Raw genomic sequence first — 26,371 nt, 5'->3', positions numbered from 1 at the left:
AACTGTTTAAAGTTTGCTAAGGCTGTCTTGGTTGCCAGTAGAAAAAGGCAAAGCAGGAAAGTGATGCAAACTTGGATTCCCAAAGTGCTCAAGCGGACAACATTAATGAGGAAAGCAGATATGGTTTGAAGACTCTACAAAAAACTGGGGAGTGTAAGACCCATGCAGAGGGGTCTGCACTTACTCAGCTACAGCCAATTGTTAGGATGGAAATGCTTGCCCGGTGTTGTCAGATCTTCTCATTTCTCAAGAGCAGCTAAAGTTCTGGATGTTTGTGTATGTAAAAAATCCCAACACTTAAATGCTGACAAAGAATTTTTAAAACATCTTATGGGATTTATGCTGTAACATAACGCTTAACAAAGTCCCAATTCCAAAGTGAATCTGATAGCCCACCAGCATCAGGTGTCCAGCCCTGGTCTTATTGATTAAGTATAATGTTTCATAATAAATGGCTCCCATCTCTCCAGGGGACCAGATGGGCAAGCTGTTTTCAGAAATATAGGTGAGGGCTTAAATTATCCATCCATTATAAAGAGTCAAAAAAATAGAATGGACAGACCAGTCTGGTGCATTTCACAAACCAGAAAACTAGAGTTCAGTGAGTGAGAGTTACAGGAAGGGACATTTTGATTCCTCAGAGTTCTCCAGAAATAGAATACCCTTCCTTACGAGGTGGTGAGTTTTCAGTCACTGCAGCATTTGAGCAAGAAAGATCGCTTAGTGGAGATAACCCCACAAGTGCGCATCCAATGACTGGCAGTGCCCTTCCCAGATCAATCTTCTATGAATATATGTCCACGCTGCTGGGTTCAACTGTGAATATTTCTGACTCCCAGTCTTGTTGAATTGAATGTCCAGATTACTTTTCCATGAGACTTAATCTACTGAAGTAGAGGTCATCGTGAGTAAAGAAGCCTGTAGGAATGTGTTCCTTTATACACAGGAGAAAACTTGTACTCAGTGTGACGGGCTTCACACTTTTACTATGTGTTAATTTTTCCTTAACACTTCTCTTTAAATCTTGGCAATTCCCATAACCAGAGGAGATCGCTAATCTTCCTTTTAACCAGGGATTTGTGTCTCAATGCCAATCCTTCCCACAAGATGCCTGGGAAAGAGAAAGAATCACCCGTGACCAGTCTGCCAGATTATAGGTCAGTATGGAAGGGGGCTCTTCCTGCAAATAAAAAAACAACAAAAGACTCTTTGTAATTGAAAGAATAAAATTTCCAGACTCCGTGAGGCTTAAGCCAGCAGCAGAATTTCCAAGAGAGAGAATACAGCCTGCCAAATACATCTGGAACTCTGAGGATAAAATCATAATTAAATTTATAATAGCCCTAATGTTTGAATACCTCCATGCATTATCTTATTTAATCTTTGCCCCAAAATTTGAGAATGAGCATTACCATCCCATTTTATAGATGAATAAGATAAAGCTTGGAGAGACCTTAATAAAAGAATGGTTTAGAGGCAGAGAACTAGGTTTGCGTCCTGACTCTCTCAGTTACTAGCTACATCATACAAGGAATTTTCTTAACCTCTCTAAACCTTAGTTCTTCACCAATAGAGGACAATAACAATATCTACAGAAAAGGAATTTTGTGAGCATTGAATAAATAAGATTATCTTAGCACATAGAAAACTCTTGATAAACATTAGCTGCAATTGTAATGCCAGTAAATGGCAAATTTGAAACTCTGATGCCCAAATCAGCTGTCTTGGCCATTAGTCTCCTTCACTATGGCTTCAGACTCTGTCAGAATAACTTCTCTGCAGGGGAATATGCTACTTGCTTCATTGGTTCTATCTGAATGTCTTTGACTCAGTCAGTGGACCAGACACATCTATCTTTGGGACTGACTTACTCTTTCTACTTACCTATAGCACTTTGATACAAGCCTTGGCCTCTGACCCATAAATGATTTGATTTCATCTCTGCCCCACATGTACCTCCTAACTGTATCAGTTATCTCTCACCATAATAATGCTGGGCAGCATAACCATAAAAGCTCAGTGGCATATTACCATAAACAGAGGTAGGCTGGGTGGTTCTGCTGTTCTGTACCAAATTTGTCTGGATCGCTCATAAGTCTGTGGTTGGCTAGCATGACTAACATGTCAACTGGGCCTGGGCAATCCAGGATGGCTTTACCTGGGATGATTTGTCTCTCCTCCAGATGGACTCATCGACAGGCTAGCCTGGGCTTCACCTCACGCAGAGCCAAGCATCCAAAAGAGAACGGAAGTTCAATAGGCCTTTTGAAATATAGGCTCAGAATTGGCACCTTATTATTTCACATACATTCAATTGACCAAATAAGTCACAAGCCCAGACAAATTTTTAAGAGTGGACAAATAGACTCTACTTTTTGTAGAGAGGATCTGTTAAGCCACACTGCAAGAGACATTACAGTGATGGTGCCATTTATGAAATCTAAGTAGACTGCTTCATCAATACTTGCTTGAGGTTACAGGTTCAGCAGCCATAGCTTTTTCCAAAATGAAAAAGAAGGACAATGGATCCATTATGGATTGGTAGTAGGTACTGAAAATATTTGCAGTCACAAACTTCAAAATCATATATGTGACGGATTTTTTTATACTCTTGCCTTAAGGCTATTTGCTCTTCCAAAAGAAATATCAAAGTACATTTTGACACCTACTTAGCCCTAGAAAAACTAATTACTGCCAAAATCGCTGTAAGGATCACCTTTAACATGGGGGGAATGGGAGGAAGTAATAATGGCTCCTGGCATTTTTTAGTTCAATGGGTTTCAAGGAATTTTTCCCTGAAGTGTGAAGATCAATCTTTCTATTAATCTGGGAGTTTCATTCTCATTCAATTACTTAGTCACCTGGTCAAGGAGGAATCAGAATGCCATTGGCCTATGATTTCTAGGAACAATTAATATAAATTTATTGGTTTAGGATTATTTTGGATCAAACCTCAACTTCATACCAACACATTCAGCATAATATAACCCTATAATATATCAATTCAGAACTTTAAATGAATTTCAGTTAAGAACTTTTAATAGTGAAGCAGTTTGAGTCCTGGAATAGGATGTCCACATGAAAATTCTCTAATTTCTCAGTTTCTCAAGCAAAATTTCATAACACGTATAATCTTAGTTTTACACTAAAATCTGTCTTAATTTACTAGGGAACATCATAAATTTTTCAATCCTCTTGAAGTCTTTTCTCACAATCATATAAAGTTCAACTTTATTTAGCAAGTAATAACAATATACCATCATAAGTGCTTAAGATTGTGTAGAAGAAGATGCAATATCCACCCCAAGAAGTCAAAAGTCCTATAGACTTTCTGTTTTCATAATTGATCGTAGCTATTCTTCTATCTCCATCTCCACTAGTTCGTTTTCTCTCCATCTTTCACTGGACAATTACAAGAGTCCCTTACCTCTTCTTTCTGCCTCCAACTATGTCTCTCTACCATCCAACCTCCACACTGATGCCAGATTGATCTTAAAAAATACAAATATGACCATGTTTTTCCAGAACGTAGAATACTGCAATGGCCTCCCATTGCCCACAGATTAAGTCCAAGCTTCTCTCCATGTTGTGCGAAGTCTTCCATGATTTGCCCCCCTGTCCAACCCTATTCTCAGTTCACCGGCCTCCTGTCTCATTTCACAATGATCGCTCTACTCAAAACTACTTGTCCTTCCATGAACGCATCTGCACGATAGCCTTTACTTATGTTGACCCCTCTTCCTAAAATTCCTTTCCCTGCTATCACTCACCTTTCTCCTTATTCCTCTCAGTTCTCTACTATCTAACAGACACCTCCTTGTGCCTCACTGGATGCCAACTGTTAGGTCTCTCTTCTTTCCAGGTAGTATTGATCACTCTCTCCTCTCTCTACCCGATGTGTCCTGTCTACATTTCTATCACGGCATTTACATCTGACTGTGGTTATTCCCATGCCCTAGTCTATTATAAATAGGATTCCATTCATTCTTGTGTCTCCATCATCGGGCACAGTACCTGATATGTACTCTAGGAACGTTTCTTCAGTTAACACATGGATAAATGAGTGAATAAATGAATATGTATTGTGGTAATGAGACATACAAGGATATTGTCTTAAATTTGTTGTACTTGTCTTATATACCAAACGCCAAATAAGCAATATGGCCTGTAAGATAGGGAAGGTTTTGGATGAAAGGAAGGTGGCTCTGGGTTACCATCATAAAGGATATAAGATTTAAGCTAGGTCTAGAAAAGTAAGTAGGCATTCATATATATAGAGATATGAGGGAAGAACATTCAGGTAGAAAAGAAAGAGTAAGAACAAAGGTGGATAAGTGGAAATGTAGACAGTATTCTGAGGGTAGAAATACTGGCATTCTGTCTGAGGGCTTCTTATGGGACACTAGTGACATATAATGGGAAGATAAGTTAGAGTGAAGTTTTGTATACTGTGGTTTTATAAATTGAAAATAATACATGTATTTGTATGAGTAAGCCACCTCATGCTCTACTTGGTTTAATTTTGCTACTTTCTTCCTTTTTATTATATGCTGTATCTCTTTCATATCAGCTGGCATAAAAACCAAGGATACCTCTAGATTACAGCTTTTGAAGTTTAATGAGAACAGAAGAAATAGATAACATTATTCCATTCTCATTAAGACCCTTTACTTCTAGGGGGTTAATGTGGGGGGAGGCCATTTTGTACTCCTCTCGGATTGTTAGCCACCAAATGAGATATCAGGCCGCTAATGCTTTTATGCTCTCCCTCAGATAGCATGTACATCTCTGACCTTTCAAAGTTTGGTAACATAATTGGTTGGCAATGGTTTTTCCTTTCCCCTAGGGTTAGTGAAACTCTCAAAGGCAAGTAAGAGAAAAGGAAAGTTAAATATTTGCCCACAAAAAGAAACCAATCACAGAAGATCGTGGATGGATCAGAGCAGAACAAATCCATCACCACTGATGGAAAAGCAAGTATTTTCTCAACTAACTGCAAGTCCATTTTATAATTTGCAAAGTCTTGGAAACATGACCCATATATCACTTGACAACTTCCTATTAATGAATGATGTATTTTATTAAAACATTAATTCAAAGACTGAGAGAATCGAGAATTTTGAGTAATAACATCTTCTGATTATTATTTCACTCAAGGTAATCATAGTCTCTTTTCTTTTCAATCCCTTCAAAACAAAGTGTTGTAAACCTTATCAGTATTGAAAACACTCAAAAACTCATTTGTTGAATGAGTACAATTATTCTAATTTCTGAAGAAAATAGGTTAATCTTTTCATTTTGGATGAGTCAGAATTTTATTAGTATATTGGGGGATGATGTTCTGAATAATAAATACCATTGTCCATGATTATATATATTCAGAAAGTAAAGAGATGGAACTTTGTAGAGTCCTTCTGATTTGAAAGGGGGAAAAACAAAACTGTGTGCTTAAAACTACAAATAACCCCTAAAACCATGGTATCATTTGGAGCCAAGCACATCCATTGAGGGTTTGGATTGGGTTAGATTATTTTCAGGTACTTGAGATTGAACTGCATTAAGAGAAAGGAAGGAAGGAAACATGAAGGGTCTCACAACTCACAAAGTAAACATGACTGTCCACCCAGGGTGGCTCCTACAAAAAGCACAACTAAAAGTGAGTGGGAGCTTTCCAGAGCCTTCTTTCAAAAGGAAACACAACCATTCCCCTCAGATGGTAATACTCACTAGTATTTAAACAGAAATGTGATATTCTTTTAATATAGTCTTAAACAACTTAGGAATGTACGCACCTGCAGTAACACAGAGTCATCCACTCTGGGATGTTTATATTGGAAAGTCAATTTTCTCCTTCAAATGAGACTTTTCTAAACTTTATGTATGGGTCTGAGGCTCCTAGGAAGCTGCGTCAGAAATAAAGACTCTCTCTAACTCAGACATTTACTTCTTGAACTCTCAAAGGAGATTAAAATCTGGAACAATTGTATCAAGATATGTATGTATCTGTGGAAGATTCTATTCACCCAAAATGGCTCCAATAACATCTCCCACCCCACAATCTCTTCTTACAACATGACCTTGATGCTCCTAAATAGTGTCAGGGTCTATAGCCCCTCCCCTTGAACCTAAACAAACTTTTGCAACTGCCTCTTAGGTCTCAGCCAACAACCCACACCACCTGCCACACATGAATAAAGATGTCTCCAGATGGTTTCAGATCCCAGCCTCTGGGTCACTTCTAGTCTTTGGGTCATCCCACGTGAATCCCCAGACTTCATGGAAGAAAGACAGCCTGTCATTGCTGTACCGTAGAATTCCTGACCCATAGAGGCTGTGAGCATAACAAAATAGCTAATTTACCCACTAAATTTAGAGGGGTTTTTTATTCAGCGATAGACAACTAGAAATTTAAAATCTGAATCTCACTCTTTCATTTACCCCTTCTCTATACAGGTAGCGAATAACCATCATGGACCTCGTACTGTACTAGGCACTGGAGATGAAGAAGATCAAAAAGACAGATGTGATCCACGCTCTCATCAAGATTACATGCTGACTAGAGGGAGACAGATGCAAACAAGATAATGACACGGTAGATAAGTATAATTAAGGAAATAAGCAGTCTGAAGTTTAGAGAATAACTTCATGAAAGGCAGGATACCTAGAGATCTTTGAGGAGGTGCTATTTCAGCCGAGACCTTGAATCTGTTTAGGTTAGCCCTTGTTTTATAGGTATGGAATAAGTGACCCAAATCATGAGGAGGCAAGGATACGACTCAGATCTCTTGACTCCTAGTTTCATGTTCTCTGCTGGTCCAGCCTCTTCTAGAGAAGAGAGCACTAATCTATAAAGATATCTTTGTTTTTCCACGAAAAAAATATGGAAGCATGCAGTCTGTTCAAGTTATTTTCTTTGTGACAAGCCTTCAAAAGCTACTTGGTAAGGAGATGAATAATAATAGTAGCTAGCATTTATTGAATAATAATTCTGCTCCAGGTGAGAAGCAATTTCTGTTGCTCAATGGTAATACTTCAAAGAAGTATTGCAGATACGAGTCATTGGAGATGAAAGCTCACCCACTGCTGAGGGAGGGGTACACAGAAATGGAAAAAGAAATCTGAGGGATCTTGGCTGAGAATCAACAGCAACCACTACAATCCACCTCTTGCACCACACAATTGGACTCACATCTTGTCATCCTCTCAAGGTTTCTTCGAGATGGTAGTGGGCCGTAATTTCTAGAAAAAAACTTAAAATAGGAGAGTTAGTGAGATGAGCTTCTGTCTCCACTGCTGCACTTCATTCTGAGGCCTTAATTGATGTCTGTTATCTCCCACCTCTACCATCCATTTGAGAGTCTTTTCATCCTTGTCTTACACTTGTGCTTGACTAGTGGAATAACGCAGACATTTACCCCTGAGGGGTCAGAGCCCCTGATTATTATGCATTTATCAGTATGTGGTTGTAGTAATAGCCCATTCAGGTTAAAACTGGGCAGGAGGAATGAGGAATAAAAAAATAAAACAGTTCAATATCTTCAAAATAGTATTCTCACTACACTATTAAATTTCTAGCAATGAAATGAAGTTGGGGAAAAATTCAGCAGTGTTCCTGTTTCCCTCTACAACTTTTATTATTAAGCTTCTTTACTATACTTTGTTATATGGAAGAAGATTACCAGTGTTCGGCTTACTGCCCAAAAGGCAGAACTGAAATTACAAAGTCAAAGATACAGAGAGTAGATTCCAGCACACTAAATATCAAGTTCTTTATAAAAATAAAAGTTTTATAAACCTGAAATAAATTGACACAAGAAGATATGAGTTCCTCATCTCCTTATGCTAATGTGTCTCAGGAGAGACATTTGGGAGCAAACCTCCTTAAAACACTTCTAACTCATGAATCCAAGATTTTAACAATTACTACTTAATTCAACTTCATGAGCAAAGTCAGGAAAAGCTGGTAGATGGAAGTAAAATGAATGGGACATTTATATCTGAGGACTGGGTTTCCCAAAAAACAATTAGAAAAATAGGAATTGATCAGAAAAGGGAGTTAAAGAAAAAGAGATTTAAGCTTGTTAAATTTCTGACTCAGATATCCTTCTGTTACCAAGCTAGTATCCTTGTCAACTCAGGATCAATAAGTCTAATAAGATACTATATAAGATAAAGAAATAAAGAAGATTTATAAAATATAAGATAAATAAATTTTTAAAAACATTAAAAAACCATCAAACATCTACCTTAAAAAGTAGCTGTCACACTGGATTTTGTAATAAACCAGATGCATCCCCTAAACCCCCTTTCCAGGGGTTGATGGGCCCTGTGCAAAACAAACACTTCTCACTGGATAGAGTGAAACAAGGGATCATGGAAAGCGGAAAAGACCATGAAGTGTATGATGGAAATGGACTGGAAGTCAGGAAACAAAATCTAGACCCTGCCACTGGGTAGTTATTTGAACTTGCAGAAACATCTGACCTCAAGGATTTGAACAATACGATCTCTAGCTTCTGTGCAAGCTTTAATGTTCTGGCCTTCTTTGTACAGCTTCACAGCAATCCTTGGATATAATCTAGTTCCAGATATCTATATTTAAGCTCTCAGTTCATGAAAAGAACATAAATAATCATAAAATGGAAAGTCCTAAGTTTTTAGGCTACCTCATACTGGAGAATTCTTCCCTAATTTTGGCATGGGAAGAGAAGCAATGCTTCCAATATTTATAATTTATTTTATAAGAATTCTTAAACTTTAAAATTTTTCATCATTCTATCATCATAAGAAGCACTTGTTTTATTCATGATTGTAAAATCACTTATTCTAGCTTGTGAGGAAATTCCAACTGTTTTAGTTGTCAGGAATCATGGTAATTCCCTCTACTTACTTTGTCCTCCTCAATTCTTTAAACTCTTCTTTTTAAATATGCTGAGTAGAAAAGACCATACTTGACAGTATTCTGCTCCACACAGGGTTCAGATGGACCTATTCTTTGAGAGAAAATGTTGTTTCTACTTAGCACAAAAAGACTAGATAAGAATTCTATTGCAGTAAAACATTTTAATGACAATTCAGATTCACTAACTGTCAGATACAAAATAAGACCAAGATAGTTCCTAACGTTTTGACTCTCAGGTTCATGTACACACTCTCTCCTTTACCGACTCTCTTCAGTTGATTAACTCTTGCTCATCAAGCAGATCTCAGCTTAGACTCCCTTCTGGCAGAAAGCCAACGCACCCGTCATTTAACCCAATGGTTCTTAACTGGGTGCCATTTTGCTCTTCCCCTCGGAAGACATTTAGGCAATGTCTGGAGACATTTTTGGCTGTCACAATCTGGGTGAAGGGTGCTACCAGCATCTATTGGGTAGAAGCCAGGGATGCACTGGACAGCTCCCACAACAAAGAATTATCTGTTCGAGATGTCAGTAGGGCCACTGTTGAGAAACTCCAATTTAACTCTTCATAGTGCTCATCATACTGTATTGTATTCGCAAGGCTCATGCAAGTGGATGAGAGCATGCCTTGATTTCCACTGCATGTTCCATGTTCATTAGGTAGATGGTGAAAACGAAATGACTGGCTGACTGAATGAGTAAATGAAAATACTCATTATATACAAATAAAAGAAGCAAAAACAAGACCACAGCATACTCATTGTTAAAAAAATATTTTTTCAGATTGTCTAGTTAAAATGTATACACAACACTTTAAAACCGTGATTACACATGACCCAACAACTCAGCTAGGCAATAGAGCGTAAATTATTAATCCCATTTTTACAAAGAAGGCGCTAATTCTCAGAGGAGTTGAGGCTTACAAATGTAAATGATAAGAAATGATCTGGCAATGGAGGTTTCTTCCAAAGCTTTTACAATTTGTAACAAAATTTTAAGCACTTAGAAATAACCAATTATCTGTGCCGTGGGATATACTGCCAAAGAAGAGAAATTTTAGCCTTGGGCAATCAGAACCCAATAAACACCCAACTTCAGTTAACAAAAGCAGCCAAGCACCATTAAGAAAAAGAGAGTCACTGACCCTTAGAAGAGTTGGCCTAATAATACAGTACAATTATGGGATAACGTGTCACTTAGCAATTCCCTTACTGGTAGATCAAAGGCACCCGGGACCTATCCAAGGTAATAGCGAAAATAAACTCTTCTCTGTTAAATCCTAAATCAGACAGATTCCCTTACATTTAGGATATAGACTATACAGAAGGTAGATTTCCAAAACAAAGTTGTTGGATTTTAAACTCAATTCTACAAACTTATTTGCCTCAGTTTCCTCAATTGTGAAGTGAAGATTATAATTACAACCACTTCATAGGATTGTTGAGAGGGTAAAACATGCTCATACAGGTGAGACACTTAGAACAGTGCCTGAAATGGAGCAACTGCCCAATAATATTTATCTATCTATTATCTATCTGTCTATCTGTCTATCATCATTTCTGTATGCTTTTCCATGTAAAGAAGTTTTCCTAGAGATAAATAAGCCACATCAATATGCTATATGTGTCTCATATATATCAAGTGTCTATATACAAACTTATATAACTTCTTGGACTAATATAGAAAACATTTACATTTCTTGGCTCCTCAGCCTTCTGTTCAACTCAATTTCTTTGGTAACAAACCAAGCTTTTTGAGAGGGGTTTCCTCACCGGTACAGAGTACAGTTTTGCTGGGAACTGTATATGAAGGTTCTCTGTTCTCCTTTAACCATGAGTGGGCGTTGGATCCACGTTTGACCATGGCCTCTCTCTCTGGGGACTGAATCCTGAAAAGAAAGATGTAAAGACCAAAAACAAACAAGCAAAACCGTGAATCTATTTGCTACAGTGACAACTACATGATGAGACTGAAATAAATAATCTTTGCCACCTAAATTTTGAAAGCCATCTTGGTATCTTGTTGCTATATTAGTTTGCCAGGGTGCCGTTAACAAATACTACAAACTACAAACTGGGTGGTTTAAACAACAGAAATTTATCGTCTCATAGTTCCGGAGGCTAGAAGGGTGAGATCTTGCTTCTGGTAATTGCCAATAATCCTTGGTTTGTAGAAACAATACCCCAACCTTTGCCTTGAAGTTCACGCGGTGTTCTTCCTATGGGAATGTGTGGTTCTTCACATGCCTGTCTTTCTTAAGGACACCAGTCATATCGGATTAGCAGACCTCCCTACTCCAGTATGACCTCATCTTAATTTAACTATTAATCTGCAATGAACTTATTTTCAAATAAGGTCATGTTCTGAGATACTTGTGTTAGGACTTCAACATATGAATTTTGAGAGGATGCAATTCAACCCATTATACTGGCTTTTTCCAAATCCAGGTCTGTGACCCTCCCTACTTATTCTGTGAGTTGCCTGCATTTATTCCAATAAATTTCTTTCCTCCTTAAGTTATCCAAAGTCTATTTCTGTTGCTTTTTACCAGCAAATCCTAACTACCACAAGTCACATCGCAGATCAATTCAGTGCCAGTAAAATTGGTTTCTGGTAGTTTATTATTCAAAATAAACATTAATACTTTATGTTACCTAGAATGAACTCCCATTATGAGTGAAAAAGACAATATCATATAGCTTAAAATTATTGAGACAACCTGAAGAAATACATTACTAATTGTAACAAAATAGGAAATAAAAAGTAGGCACATAAGGATGCATATATCTTTTTGAATTGGTGTTTTCATGTTCTTTGGATAAATATCCAGAAATGGAATATTTATACATACAGTGGTTCTATTCTTAATTTTTTGAGGAACCTCCATGCTAGAGGAAATCTCCATTTCCATAGCGGCTGCACCAGTTTACATTCTCTCCAGCAGCACTTGAGGTGTCCCTTTTCTCCACATCCTCCCCAACACTTGTTATTTCTTGTCTTGTTAATTATAGTTATTCTGATGGGTGTGAGGTGATATCTCATTGTAGTTTTGATTTGCGTTTCCCTAATAATTAGTGATGTTGAACATCTTTTCATGAGCCTGTTGGCCATGTGTATATCTTCTTTGGAAAAATGTCTATTCAGATCATTTGCCCATGTTTTGATCAACTAGTTTCTTTGTTGTTGAGTTGTGTGAGTTCTTGATATATTTTGCATATTAACCCCTAATCAAATATATGATTTTCACATATCTTCTCTCAATTTGTAGGTTGTCTTTTCATCTTGTCGATTATTTCCTTTGCCATGCAGAAGCTTTTTAGTTTGATGTAGTCTCATTTGTCTATTTTTTCTTTTGTGTCCCTTGCCTGAGGACACATATTCAAAAAGATACTGCTAAGACCAATGTCAAAGAGTGTATTGCCTATATTTTCTTCCAGGAGTTTTATGGATTTTGGTCTTCTACTCAAGTGTTTAATCCATTTTGAGTTAACTTTTGTGTATGATGCAAGACTAATGTTACCTTAAGTAAAAAAAATAGGTGCAAAACAAAATGAATACAATTTTTCATATTTCAGATTAATAAAAAAACTAAAGTCACATGAATATCTAAAGAAGACAATAATGTTGGGATATGAGTGTCTCATGAATTGTTGATGGACATGCAAATCAGTGCAACCTTTTTGAAGGACAATGCAACAGGATCTTTTACAAAGTGTGTACCCTTCAACTTCACAAATACACTTCTGGGAATTTATCCTACAGTAGTACGTGTGCATATGTGCAAAGATGTTTATAAAGAAAGTTTTTGGCAGGGGCTGGCCCCGTGGCCGAGTGGTTAAGTTCGCGCGCTCCGCTGCAGGCGGCCCGGTGTTTCGTCGGTTCGAATCCTGGGCGCGGACATGGCACTGCTCGTCAGACCATGCTGAGGCAGCGTCCCACATGCCACAACTAGAGGAACCCACAACGAAGAATACACAACTATGTACGGGGGGCTTTGGGGAGAAAAAGGAAAAAATAAAAAAAATCTTTAAAAAAAAAAGAAAGTTTTTGGCAGCTTTTCTAATAATGGTAAAATCTTGTAAAAATACAAACACCATCATGTACTAGAAAGTTAAATATTAGATTTATATGTACTTTTGTGAAAAGTCATTTTAGGTTTCAAAAGAAGAAGTTGAAGAATGTTCTGTGCAATGATTTTCTATCATTTCAAAATAAGAAAAAAGCTATAGGCATGTGTACCACATATGGATACTTATATACATCTAGAGAGGGATCTGCAATAACAATCCGAAACTATTAATACTACTTCCATCAAGGGAGTGAAACTGATTGCAGGAATGCTATGGGAAATCTTCGTATTTCAATTTACCTATTTCTGTAATTTTTTACAAAGTAAAGTATTACTTGGCCATTAAAAAAAAGTCAGTGTTGCTCATACTTGAATAATGTAGACAGCTCTTATCAGAAATTCTCATTGACTGTCTCTCCAGTCTTGACCTATGTTACATTAATTCAATCTTATGTAAACGTATACAGACATGAAATAAAGCTAGTCACTAACTCATTAGGCTAAATAAATTGTGTGAAACTAAAAATAAGGCAAAATTTTGTTTTAATTACAGTGAAATATTGATACCGGAACATTAATGTTGGGTTTACTGGCATGTGGCGACATTTAAGCTGCACCACCCAGACTGCCCTTCAAGGAAGGATGTGCTGACCAGTTGTGAGGACTGCAGGCTCCAGCTGTCACCTTATTCAAGGTCTACCTCAGCTGCAGCCTCCTGGCCCATGGTCATGCCTTTCCGGAAGCATCCTGCAGCTGGAAACTGTCCCAGGTTCGGTTATAAAGGCCCTCCATTTCAGCTTGATGTGGGACAGCTCTGACAGCCAATGCTCACCCCAGAGCTCCCTGCCGGGTTGACTGCACTATTACCGGTCTGCTTCGGAGTTCACCTCCTTATTCTACCCAGTCCCGTCCTCTCCTCCTTTCTTTCACAGATATTGATCTCAAATAAACATCTTGCATTCCAAGCTCTCTGCTTGCAGAGAATTTGATGTACAACACAGTAAAAAAATACAGCCTACGCTTCTATGTTTTTTTGGTTTGATAATGCTAACACTAGGAATGGACATTTATGAACACACAAAGCAGTATTAATAACTTCAAGCCTATATTTGCCATCTTCAATGGAGCCATGCTATAAAACTAAAAGCAACTTGTGTGCTTAAGAATGCAATTCTTTTTTTCCCCCATTCCTCAATAAACTGTACAGCTGTGCAAAGTAATTAAAAGCTCCAGCAGTTCATCTTCCCATTATGCAGAACAGAAAATCTTTAATGAAATATTATACAAAAGAAGATTCAAGGCAACTGAAAACTCTGCAAAGCATAAACAATTGCTGGGTGAAAATATTGCACTAAATAGGCAGTGATTTCAATGAGGCATTGTACCAGTGACCAATTATTTCGTAAAACATTGTACACAACATAAACGATAATTCAGAAACACACCTCACAGGATAATTTTTCAAAGCTGTTCAATGAATGTTTATTCAAAACTGGCAATTATTTCTTTAACAATGATGATACATTCAGAAGGAGTTTGCAAAACCTGGCATAAACAGATATGCTAAAGGAGGGCTATGCATGTACTAGCGTCTAAGGTTGAAAGGCTTTAAGAAGGGTAAGCACAAATGAAAAGAAATTGTTTTTGCTAAACTAGCCATTTCCCCTGTATTTATTCATCTCTTCATTTATTCTTCACATACTTATGTGTCATCTACTGTATCCTGAGCTGCTGGGGTAAAGAGAAAGAATTCCTGTCTTCAAGAAAAATCAGACAAGCTGTTGGGGAGTGCATTATACACACAAAGAAATCAAGATGTTGTGATATGTGCTACAAGGAAGGTATGGAAACTTCCCCTGTCTCTCTCTCCAGCTCATCCTCTACCACTCTTCCCTTTTCCAGCCACTCTGCACTGTTTTCTTGTTCTCAGCTTTCCAGATTTGTCCCTCATTTAGGCCACTTGCCCCTGCTATTTTCTCTGTCCATATCTGTACTATCCAACAGGGAGCCACTAGCCACATGTGGCTGTTGAGCACTTCAGATGTGGTTACTCTGAATTGAAATGTGTTGTAAGTGTACAGTAATGACTAGATTTTAAAGACTTTGTACCAAAAAAAGGTAAGTATCTTAAGGCTGGTTCACGTACCTCAACTATATTTTTTATTTGTGTATACACATGCGTTTTATAAAAAAAAAAGCTGAGTATAACAATTCTTGTGTTCTCACGGGTACCTCTAAAAGAATAGCAGGATGAAGACTTATAACCAACTCCCATTTTTGTAGGAACACAAATAAAGAAATTTTAGAATCTGTTTTTAAGTATTAAACTTTCCTCTAAAATTGAGAAAGTAAAATCAGTAGTTTTCACCACGTTTCCACAAAGCCAGTAGTGTCACAGGAAGTCTTTGATTTCGAACCAAGGAAAGATGCTGTTCCTACTTTCAACTATGTGGCCAGACACTTATTAGAATATTTTGAAGTCTTACTATAAATAATTAAATATAAGTTGCTAATGCCCCTAGTAAAATACATGAACCAAATATATTTATGGGTTGCCGTACCTAAGCTGATTATCACGTGCTTATTCCCCCACTTAATCAAGGCTAGTTTGTAATTCAAAACAAATGTCGCAATCTTTACAGCAAAGGAAAATTAATGAGCATGAATAGTCTATAACTTAAAAAGAAATTTAAGTCAGGCCAATCAAACCATTCTCAGTCAACTCGTAATCCCCCCAAAACTGAACACTTTTGGAACCAAAATAAGAAAGCTCTTAAAGATTTTCTATGTTCCGTTCTACCTAAGTGTGAAAAAGACACAGTGTGCGACTCAAAACTTTCTTTCCTTATTGACTATACCACTTCTCAGTCTGGCCACTATAGCAGATAAATGGCTCCCATTGTCACCCATCCCTGTAGTCACACACTTTGCCATGTAACTTTGCAGTGCTCTCCTACTCTGGGTGAGAAGTCTGCCCCACCCCTTACTCTGGCTCAGTCATGTCAACAAGCAAATGTGAATGAAACACAAGCTTGGAAAAGAGTTTGCATGTTTTATTTTATTCTGTTGCTTCTCTATGATTACCACAAACACATGCTTGAGCCAGCTTGCTCTAGTTGAGAATAGCTCAAGTTATCCCAGCCAAGACTATCCTAGATCAGCCAATAGCCAGATGATGCCAAGGTGGACAAGTGAGCCAGCCCAGACTCAAAGAACTGATAAACTAATCCCAGACTCAAATGCCAACCTCCAGACTTGTGAGCAAAATAAATGGTTAACTTTAAACCACAGAGCTTTGGAGTGATTATGCAAAACACAGCATTATTGAGGCAATAGATGATTGACAGAGCAACTATTCCCTAAAGTAACAAATATCTTTACTAGTAGCTTTATTTTCACTTCCCAAAAGAAGTCAGAGTATACTGGGAAAGGCAATAAATAAATAAATATGAATTTTCTTTCTTTCTTTGTAATTAAATCTTCTACAAAGAAATAGCTCAGTCACGGATTACAATTAATCTGTGGTAAAACTTTTCTAATGATCACTATTCATAGTATTTTGACCATTTCCAAGCTTCCATGATGAATGTACAGGAAGAGAAAAAGAGTTTACTTCTGTCAAACCGATAAAGTTACTTGTAACACTTGCTGTTCTGCCAACCAAGTTGCTTTTCTTTAAAATTAAAAGCGAATTCTGGTTATTGATTTGAAGTTAGGGTTGACCAAGTACATGAAACGGAGAGATGTTTAGAACAACTCTTCTAACAAATTTAAATAAAGACATTCTAAAAAGTATTGCACCACTGTGGCACTGTCAAAATCTATGGGAGCAGTAAAGAACCCAAGTAGAATCAGCACGATGAAGGCTCCAACAAGATGAAGTTTATCAGGAATAAATGTCACATTTTTGGTTTGGGATTAATTGATCACCTGTACGTATAAGTACGTTGTGGGAGAGATGTAACTTAGCACACCAATTACTTAAAATTCAGTTATAGTTAATAACACAAAAAGCATGCGGGAGTAACCACAATTAAACTGACTTGAGGTTCCAGTACTGCCTGGGAAAAGGAAAGAGTATTAATTTATAATTGACAACAAGAAGTCAAGATGAATGTTGTAATGGAGCCACTAAATATAAATAAAAAATTTATAACTAACAAGTTAATACAGGAAAAATATAGAATTAAAACATCTGATTAGTCCACAAGAAGGCAAGAATGGCAAGAAGAAAACCTTAAAGCGGGTAAGACAAACAGAAAACAAATGTTAACACAAAAACCCAAATATGTGAATGACTTTTACATATAATAAAGCAAAATCCTCCAATTAAAAGGAAAATATTGGCAAAATGTATAAGAAAAAAACGGTTTGCAAAATCACACTTTACATATAAAAATACAAAAAAGTAAGAATTAAGATAGAGGAAGATCTACCAGACATCTCTACCCAAAAGATAGCTCATACAGGAGAACTCATAGCAAACAAAATGGATTTTAGTGCAAGAAACATTTCTAGAGATGAAGGCAGTGGAGGATGGGAAGAGATACTCACAATGGTAAAAGAACCAATCCACTATAAATACATAAGAGTAAAAAGTGTATGCAGCAAATAGCAAAATAACAGATTCAAAATATACAAATAAAAATCGAGATAAGTAAAAGAAGTAATTAGATAAATTTGTACTCAAAGTAGGAGACTTTAATATACTTCTTTCAATAACTGCTAGAAAAAGTAGACCAAAATAGTAACAATATAAAATTTTAACAATATGCTTAACAAATCAAACATAATTAAAATGTATAAACGTCACACCAAACAATGATAATTACACATTCTTTTGATGGGCATATGGAACACTTACCAAAAGAGTAAGACCTTAAAATGAGATTGAACAAATTTCAAAAGATTTATGTCATTCAAAGTAGGTTCTCTGACCAATTGGAATTTAAGCTAGAGATCTCTACTAGAAAATTCACAATTATTTGGGAATTATGAAAACTTTTTAAATAATTCATGTAGCAAAGAAGAAATCAAAAGAAATCTATAAATATTTGTAATTTACTGACAATGAAAATATAACAAAACAAATCTTGAAGGATTCAGCTAAAGTTGTACATAGAGGAAAATTTATAGCCTTAAAATATGTAAATAAGAAAAGGAGAAAGTTTAAAAATCAATAATTTAGATGTATATTACAAAAAGTGATAAAATAACAGCAAATTAACCCCACCAAGTACAAAACAATGACATAGCATAAAATAATAATAAAAGTAAACATTTGATAAAGAAAATAAAATAAATTGTGGTTCTATGTGAAAACTAACAAAAAGAATTGTTAACAAGGCTAATTAAAAAAGCATAAATCAGAGGCTGGCCCAGTGGTACAGCGGTTAAGTTCACACATTGTGCTTCGGCAGCCTGGGGTTCACCGGTTCAGATCCCGGGTGTAGATCTAACGCACCACTTGGCAAGCCATGCTGTGGTAGGCATCCCACACATAAAGTAGAGGAAGATGGGCATGGATGTTAGCTCAGGGCCAGTCTTCCTCAGCAAAAAGAGGAGGATTGGCAGCAGATGATAGTTCAGGGTTAATCTTCCTCAAAGAAAAAAGCATAAATTATCAATGTCAGGAATCAAAAAGAGGTCATTACTTCAGATCTACTCACACTTAAAAGAAAATAAGAATATATGATAAACAATCTTACTAAAATATACTTACAGTTTGTCTACTTCTCTTTATGTAATTATACTTCAATAGAAAATTTACTTTCAAAAATACAAAAGAATGTTTAAATTATTACTGTGCATAAGCAGCGCATTTCTTCCCCACTAGCGCTTAAGTTCTCAGAGGCAGGCATTGTGTACTATATTTTTTTATTACCAGCTACAAGAAGGCGGGGGGAAATATATTCCTGTTAAAAAAATTCTGCTGTCTCTATCAGGGGATGACATGATCTTATATATAAAAAACCCTACACTAGAGACTGACCAAAAACCTGTTAGAACTAATAAACAAATTCAGTAAAGTTGCAGGATACAAAATCAACATACAAAAATCAATTGTTTCTCTATACACTAATAATGACACTATCAGAAAGTGAAATTAAGGAAATAATCCTATTTACAATTGAATCAAAAAGAATAAAGTGCCTAGAAATAAATTTGACCATATAAGTAAAAGATATGTACACTGAAATCTATAAGGCATTGATGAAAAAATTGAAGAAGATACAAATAAATGCAAAGATACTCCATGCTCATGAATTGGAAGAACTAATTTGTTAAAATGTCCCTATGACCCAAAGAAATCGCCAGATTCAATGCAATCCCTATCAAAATTTCAATGGCATTTTTCACAGAAATAGTACAAACAATTGTAAAGTTTGTAGAGAAGCACAAAACACCCCAAACAGCCAAAGCAATCTTGACAAAGAAGAATGAGGCTGGAAGTACCACACTTCCTGATTTCAAACTATCTTTTAAGGCTATAGTAATCAAAACAAAATAGTGTGGTACTGGGATAAAAACAGACACGTAAATCAAGGAACAGAATAAGGAGCCCAGAGGTATATCCATCCACATGTGGTCAATTTATGACAAAGGAGCCAAGAATACAGAATGGGGAAGGGACGGTTTCTTCAATAAATGGTGCTGGATAAGCTAAACAGCCATCCACAAAAGAATGAAACTGGATCCTCACCATACACCATACCCAAAATGAATTAAAAAACATGAACATAAGACCTAAAAGTGAAAAACTACTAGAAGAAAACATAGGGGGCCAGATTCTTGACTTCTGTCTTAGAAATAATTTTTTGGATTTGACACCAAAAGCAAAGGCAACAAAAGCAAAAATCAACAAGTGGGACTACATCAAACACAAAATCTTCTACAAAGCCAAGGAAACCATCAACAAAATGAAGAGGCAACCTAAAAAACAGGAGATAATATTTGCAAATCACATATCTGATAAAGGACTAATATTCCAAAATATATAAATAATTCATACATCTCAATAGGAAAAAAAAGAGACCAATTTAAAAATAGGCAATGAATTTACATTTTTCCAAAGAAGGCATACAAAAGGCCCTGGTACATGAAAATGTGCTCAGTATTACTAATCATCAGAGAATGCAACTCAAAACCACAATGAGGGGGCTGGCCCCGTGGCCGAGTGGTTAAGTTCGTGCACTCCGCAGCAGGCGGCCCAGTGTTTCGTTAGTTCGAATCCTGGGCGCGGACATGGCACTGCTCATCAGACCACGCTGAGGCAGCGTCCCACATGCCACAACTAGGAGAACCCACAACGAAGAATACACAACTATGTACCGGGGGGCTTTGGGGAGAAAAAGGAAAAAATAAAATCTTTAAAAAAAAAAATAAAATCTTAAAAAAAAAAAAAAAAAAAAAAAAAAAACGGGGCTGGCCCCGTGGCCGAGTGGTTAAGTTCGCACGCTCTGCTGCAGGCGGCCCAGTGTTTCGTTGGTTCGAATCCTGAGCGCGGACATGGCACTGCTCATCAGACCATGCTGAGGCAGCGTCTCACATGCCACAAGTACAAGGACCCACAACGAAGAATATACAACTATGTACCGGGGGGCTTTGGGGAGAAAAAGGAAAAAAAATAAAATCTTAAAAAAAAAAAAACCACAATGAGATATTATCTCACACCTGTTAGAATGGCTTTCATCAAAAAAACAAGAGATAATATGTGATGTTGAGGATGTGGAGAAAACTTATGCACTTTTGGTACAAATGTCAGCTGATGCAGCCACTGTGGAAAACAGCATGGAGGTTCCTGAAAAAATTCAAAATAGGACTACTAGATTTCAGCAATCCCACTTCCAGGTATATATCCAAAGGAAATGAAAACAGGATATTGAAGAGATTTATCTGCATTCCCATGTTCATTGCAGCATTATTCACAATACCCAATATATAAAAACAAACTATGTGTCCGTTAATCAATGAATGGATAAAGAAGATGTCTATATATATACACAGCAAAATTCTATTTAGTCATGAGAAAGAAGGAAATCTTGCCATTTACAATAACATGGGTGGAGCTGGAGGGCATTACGCTGGTGAGATAAGCCAGATAGAATGTAAAAAAAATCAGTCATCTTTATAGAAACAGAGAGTAGAAAAATTGTTTGCCAGGGGCTGGGGAGTGGGGAAAATAGGTAGAGGTTGGTAAAAGGGTCAAACAATCAGCTATAAGATGAATAAGTTCCAAGGATCTAATGTACAACATGGTGACTGCACTTGATAATACTAGTTTACAATATAACTGAAATTGGCTAAGAGAGTAGAACTTAAATGTTCTCCTTCACACCCGAAAAAAGATAAATATGTTAGGTGATGGATGAGTTAACTATATGATGGGGGAATTCTTTCACAGTACACACATGTCAAATCACCACTCTGCACACTTTAAACATCTGACAATTTTATTTCTCAATTCTATCTTAATAAAACTGAAATTTAAAAAAACCTAACTAGATATAGACAAAATGTTATCTTTTCCCAATGTGCATAATATAGAATGGACACTAACATTGGCTCAATAAACGCTTATTGACTCAGACCCCAGTTTAGCTCACTCACGTTTTAAGTTTCAGCAAGCAAAGCAATATGCATCAGAAGTACTCACCTGATAGTGTGGAGGCTGGAAGAAACTGAACGGGAAAGAAGAAGCCAAGACTTAAAATAGATAATGTCGCAAAAATGTTTTTTAATTGATTACATATCTCAATATATGTTCAATAAACTTTTACTAAGGATGAAAATAATGTGCATCCTTTCATTCATCATAGTATCTCCACTGTCACAGCCTACGGTACAGCATTAGGATTCAACAAATATTTGTTAAGTAATTAAATGTATTGCTTTGTGTATCTACACTTTTATATGTGTATCTATATTGTTTACCTAATGGCATTTAAAAAAATTCTGAATCTGTTAATTAACTAAATTATCTGGGCACAAACTGAGACTATATTCTAGGACTACACCCATGCTCGGAGTTGTCGATTTATTAATCCAATCATACAAAAATACAGTATTCATGGAGGTAGTGAGACTTCCGAACAAAGCTGACAATAAATTTGTTTAAACTTGTTTTTTATAAGATTTCAAAGATTATATGGCTAATATATACCTTCAATGAAATGTTTTGCCATCATTGTGAGAAGAAGTAATACAGAGAGTGACTGAATTATTTTTGAAATAAGTATATGAGCTTAATTTTGTTCCCAGAAAGAAAAATGACAACACAACTCTTTCTAAGGAAAAACTATGATAAAATATGATTTAATACATAAATATGCATATTTTACAAATATATATGGCAAGAGAGAGAATGCCAATGTACAAATATATTTGCCTTGAGCAAAGCTAATGTAAGAAACAAATATTAACTTATAAAACAAGTTAGTCATTGACTGTTTATGCTTCTAAGATTTACCATAGGGTTCATTTAAGTAAGTAATCCAAGGTCAGTTAAATGTCACTCATTTGCTTCAAAGTCAACTTTCCAGAGGCACTCCTCCATCAACAGAGGTGTGCAAACAGAACGGAACTGCTATCATGGATAGGATTACTGTTCTGAGAAGGTGAAAAATAGCAATTTCCCTAAGATTCTTGAAGTTTATTATCATTATACAACCCTTTGATGGCAGATCCTGTGTCTCATTCACTTAAGAGGTTTTCACTTGCTGGACATACAGTAGGACCTTCAAAATCATCTGTCAGGATCAGCGAATCGTATGTCTGCATGAGTCGCCTTGTAGCTATGTTGTGAGAAGATGCTTTAAAATCTGTCAGCGTGCTCTTCTTCTTTTCCCTACCTGCTACTCAGCAGAGACATCCACTGCCTAAGGGAGAATTAGACTGTTGGAGGTGAAAGCATAGAGGAAGAAAGTGTTGCTATTCAGTATTTGACTTCCAAAATAGTCACTGGATGCCTGTTTCAAAGGCACTACTCTTGAAAGCCAAAGCGTTTAAGTGAGAACTGAAATGCGAAAGAAGTTAAAAAAAAAAGTTGAAAAAGGATTTTATGTCAAAAAGGAAAACCCTAAAGAAGCAGAGCATAAAATTTAGTCACAAGGAAAAGATCAGAAGAAACAGATGAAAAACCGAATGACTGCCCCCAAATGGGAAAATGAAGGCTACTCTGTCCAAGAAGGCAGAAAGAAAGGGTAGTTGAGGAGGTCAGCCAGGAGAATGAGAGGCCGGATTATGCAGAGAGGCAAAGCATGGGGTCTTCTACCCATCCTTGGCCTGAGCCTCGAGAAAACCAAGGCAACACCCACGGGCCACCCTCTGTCACTGCAGTGAGTGCCCTTGCTGCCAGGGTGGAGGCAGAATATCAGTTTTCCTTCTCTTTGCCAAAAGGTAAGAGGTTCCCATCAAAATTGCCTAAACGTTGCACATCAACTACCCGGCAGAAGTGGTAGTCGACTACGATGCGAGACTGCTCAGCCTACAAAGTACCCTATGTTTATAATGTCCTCTCTCATGGACCCAGCTCCTAAGACCCTAAAACAAACATAGGAACTCTGAATTCTCAAAAGGAGCGGCATGAAAGAGAAAGAATCGGCACCTATACTCGGTAGGGACTGATCAGAACCAGTTTGAGATTCTTCCTCACTCCAACCGGGACAGGGTGAAACCCACCCACACCACAGTGTTACTTGGATATGGACATCTCCAAGTCCAAAGCTCATAATTCCTGAACATCTACCACTCTCTCACCTTTTATATAAAATAGTAGTATAACAGCAGTAAAAATACCTTTTTTTCCTTTTTAACGTAAGGAAAAATATTCAAACAATACCATGGACAAGCCAGTAGGACCTAACTCCTACGTTAGGAGAATTCACATCAGAACTGGTCAGATTATCAGAGATCACATCATGCACCAATCAGCTCACTTTACAAATTAGGAAACTGAAGTTTGGAGAGGAAAATCAATTTGCCCAAGGTCTAGTGGAAAAGGCAAGACAATCCAAGAATCCACTCCTCTCTGCCACTTACTAACTGCATTTCAAAACTCTGCTTTGTTTCCTTGCATCTTGCCTTATTCTCGGCTATGTAAAGAGTCTAATCGCAGTCTTCGTATGCCATGTTAACCTAACTTGCTACATAAAGATAAAACCTAATACCAAGTTCTTTTGAACTGATTTGGTGAGACTTTTCTTTGGCAAAATAGTCTCTCTTTATCTGTGTCCTTCCTTCTGGGGTGACATTTCCTTTAGTTTCCCATAAGCAACCTCCCTTTAACTCCGATTCCCGTCTGCTTTTTCTAATGGTTCCATATGACGTCTCTCCATTACCCTACCTGTCTCTAATTCACCTCTAGGCTGGTCCACAGAAAATTATTCAGAGTGATTTAACAACTTTAATTTCCAATAGTGGCATACTAGGATTCAATTGATATATCAGAATATCAACTTGCAGCATAAAATATAAATATGCCTATGCCATTTTACAGTTTATAAAGTGACTTTGCATTATTTTTTCGTCATAAATACGTAGGTATATTTATTCCTTTATTTTTTAAATATAGCACCTAGAGCTCAGAAAATTACTACCTGTTCAATATTAAGTTGGAGAGCAAGGGCTGGAATCCAGGTCTCTCCGATCCAAGGTTCCACGTTCTTCCTACCAGGTCATGCTACGTTTGGTCGTTCTGTCTCTGGAGAATGAGAATCCACACAAGCTGAGTAAATTCATTTGTAAACTTCTGGTTTGGGGGAGTGAACAGCCATCATAGTGCCAGCCTGCTGCTTCTGATTAGAAATAGGACAGGCGGTCATGCCTGGTGGTCACAGCTAAACAATCTCTGTCACTAACAGAGACAGAGAGCAACAGGCAAGTGGCTCAGGCACTCACTGAGCTCAGGTAGGAAAGGGATGGACAGGCACCATACAGGAGGAGGTGAGGATCGCAGAGAAAGCATAAGGCAGGTCACTGGCTGCGATGCATGTTTGCAGAGAAGGGGAGCAGGACACTGCCTCTCTGGGGACGGCCCTTTGAAGACAGGGCCCCCATGCGCTGCAGTCTCCTAATTGCCTCCTCACTTGGCTCAGAATGGATCTGAATATAAATGGACCCTGCTCTTTACGACAGTAAAGACCCTTAGACCTGAAAGAACTGTATTTTCTGGCCTAACCAGTGACGTCAGGGAATTTAGGAGGCATTCCTGTGCTGGAGGAGGCACAGTGTGGAGTGGGCAGGGAGGGACCATCCAGACCACACGTCCTCCCTGACAGCTGACAGCTTGTAGACTTGCCCACCACGTGACTGGCTCACACAGGACAGACTTTAGAAAGCCCTTCAGCAAGAACAAGAGGGCGCTCTTCCCTCCTACAACCTCACTGTCTCTCTCGGCTCCTTTCTGAAATCTAACCAGCTTCGTCCTGTTACTCAAAGGAAACACAACCAGAAAGTTACAAACTGCTTTTAAATAGGTGCATTTTCATTGAATGGTGTCTGCCACCATGAAGGGGGATGGGTTTGAATTTCCCGTCAGAACAGTCCTGGAAGAGACTATATATTTTTTTAGGCTGCGCGACTGTCACAATTCTCATTTTGGACCTCATGTTTTTCTCAGACCATAAGATCAAAGTGGTGGTATTATACATCCTCAGTGTATCATGCATATAAACAAATCAAAAAGAGAAAATATTTTCTTTTCCCTCAAGAAGTTTTAAAGAAATGTGTAGTTACGTCTTAAAATACAGTTCCTCCCAGTCTTGGAATTAGTGACAGGGCTCCCCCAACTGGATCATGGCAGTATTGCAAGCCATCCTTGATGGCTGCCGCGATTTAGACCAAAGCTTCTAAATAAAGTGTTTGGTTTTTTTCTTTATAATCTTCATAAACAAAAGGACCTCGTTATGTGATTTCAAGGCTGTGAATTTTTCCCTTCTTCTCTTCTTCTCTGATTTATTGTATCATTGATCTATTTATCCTTTAACTAAGTGTTTTCTGAGCACCACCATGTACCAGGCTCGGTAAGAGCATAAAAGGAAAATTTTGCAATTTGAACGTGTAATCATGAACAAGACTTTGAGAAATTAAAGGAAGTCCCAAAGAAGGACTCTGGGGACTACAACTTGAGAACAACAGTTGAACTAATTACAAATGTAATTACAAACTAATTACCACATTTAAACTAATTACAAATGTTCAGCCTGAACAAGCAAAGGCTGAGAGATTACAACCTAACCGTCTTCACACATCAGAAGAGGGCATAGACTTATCTCTTGTTGTGCTCCAGCGTGACTTCTCAGCCTTGGCGCTGTTGGTATTATGGGCTGGATAATTTTTTGTCATAGAGGGTTGTCCTGGGCATTATAGGATGGTTAGCAGCATCCCTGGCCTCTACTCAT

Source organism: Equus asinus, chromosome 17, assembly GCF_041296235.1.
Source record: "Equus asinus isolate D_3611 breed Donkey chromosome 17, EquAss-T2T_v2, whole genome shotgun sequence".
NCBI classification, from domain to species: Eukaryota; Metazoa; Chordata; class Mammalia; order Perissodactyla; family Equidae; genus Equus; species Equus asinus.
The sequence above is the reverse complement of the archived record's forward strand: the minus strand, read 5'-3'. Positions refer to the sequence as shown.